Below are 2,287 nucleotides of genomic sequence, written 5' to 3'. Positions count from 1 at the left end.
TAGTAATGTTACATAATGTTTAGCTTTGTAAGAAACTGCCAAAGTGAGGTAGGAGGTGGGAATCAACTCTGGACCAGAGTGAAGACTGGTTGAAACAGGAAGAGGCACTGAAAGCACTTTTCCATAAGACACACCTACTGGCACCATGACAATTTACCATTGCTATGGCAATACCCGAAACTTAACTGCCCCTTCCTTCCTTTCCAAGGAAGGTACAACCCCTTTTCTAGAAATTTCTGAATAACTCTCCCCTTAATTTGCATGTAATTAAAAGTGGGTATAAATATGACTGTAGAACTGTCCCCGAGTTGCTGCTCTCAACACACTGCCTATGGGGTAGTGCTGCTCTGCAGGAGAAGTCACAGAGCTGTAACTCTGCTGCCTCAATATAGCTGTTTTCTTCTACTACCAGCTTGGTCTTGAATTCTTCACTGAGCAAAGCCAAGAAACTTCCAAGGCTAAGCCCCAATTTTAGGGCTTACTCACCCACATCAAGTGGTGCCCAAAGTGGTGCTGAAGATAGAAGACGATGGTGAGAGAAGCAGTGGTTAGTAGTTGGCAAGGTTGTGGCAAGAGACAGCGACCAGTGAGATGATGAGCAAAGAGAAGGAGAGAGATGGTAAAGTGGTTAGTGACTGAGGCTGCAAGAGTTGTAACACTGAGGCTGTAACACTGAAGAGCTGCTGACGCTGCAAGAGTTACAGCACTAAGCAAAGGCTCTTTTCAGAGCCCTCATTTTTCCAGACAGGCGGTGGAGGTGAGTGGACAGGCAAGCGATCATAGTACTGCTGCCTTGTACAATACCTGCCACTCTGACCAGCAGGCTAGCAGGTTACTGGTACCTGTACTGGCCACTCCCACTGTAACAGCTGAGCCCACCCAACCTGGGGAACCTGAAGAAAGCTCACTGGGTCCCACGTGGGAGATTCATCAGCGCCATTTTGGCTCCTGTGGATTGAGGAGGTCCTCACTTCCCCACTTCCCATAATATTGGGTGAGCTAGGGAATAAAAGCTTCTGGCTAAATGGTGAGTTTAAAGTCCCCTGTCCTTTGAATGCCCTGAAACACACCCTTGTTACCCCTTGCCTGGTCCTTTTTCTTTTGGCTCCGTTTTATTGCCCCACCAGTCATTTTATTTTCAGTCCAAAAATTAATGTTTTGTTTGCAGGACTCTGAAATGCCAGAGTCACATTGTTCTGTGACCCCATCCAGGCCTTTGGGGTTCTGTTGGCTGCTCCCAGGATGTTCTGGGGTTTTCAGCATTGGTTGTCTCCCAGATACTCTGGGTCTTCTGGCATTAGTTGTAGATACCCTCACTGGCCGATATTCAAGTACCTCGGGTTTTAGACATTTGGTATTTTTAGTTGCTTCCTGGATTCTCGAGGGTTTTTGGCACTGGCATTTCTTTTAGGATTGTAGGTTGGAGGCCCACCCTGGGGGAATCTTGGTCTTGCCTTCTCTTGTTTTGGGCTCTAAAGTTATTATTTTTCAAAACGGCATTTTTTTTCTTGTCACTTTATTTACACTTTTCCTTCTACACTTAGTTAAAAAAATACTTCTTTTGTCGTATTTTGTTCACTGGAAAACACTTATAATCCACTCTCATAACTTGCTAATTATACTTATTCCTTCTTTGCAGGAAGTGAGAAACTAAAAGGGGAAAAATAGCAAGGCCCTAGTTGCTTTCTGTCTTACTAGATTTAGAAAGTCTTCTGTGTCCTGTAGAAATCCTTGTTAGACGTGGGGACAATGATGAGCATCCCAGAGGACTCTCCTCTAGGGTGTCTTTTAGGCTACTAGAGCAAATTCAAATTTGACTTAAAGAAAAAGAAACTCATTTTCTATTGCAACACTTTTTGGGTCCATTACACAGTAGAAAACCAACAAACACATCTGGCCTAGGCATGGTTCTTTATGTTGTAATGTTATTTTACAATTAGATTCATGCTGTAAATAAAGACAATGTGAGGAGATACCTTATGTACAGGCTTTTATGGTCCTTTACAGATTTATGTTACTTCCACCACCAGGAAGCTACCCCTAAGCTATCCCTAAGGGATCTCCTCCTAGCTTCTCTCCCTAGAAGCCCTAATGCTCCCTGGATCTTCCTCAGTCCCTCAATTCTGGTCAGGGGGAATCCCACTCGTTCTCTAATAAAGGATTCCACCCCAAGGCCATCAGGTTACCCCTTCTCCTTATCCACTAGCCCTAGCTTATAGCTCCTACTGCCTGAGAAATTAAGCTCAAACAGTACCACCAGGAGTGGGGTCCCACATTAGTCTCTAAA

This window comes from Rhinopithecus roxellana, chromosome 3 (genome assembly GCF_007565055.1).
Source record: "Rhinopithecus roxellana isolate Shanxi Qingling chromosome 3, ASM756505v1, whole genome shotgun sequence".
Taxonomy (NCBI): Eukaryota; Metazoa; Chordata; class Mammalia; order Primates; family Cercopithecidae; genus Rhinopithecus; species Rhinopithecus roxellana.
Note: the sequence above shows the minus strand (reverse complement) of the source record.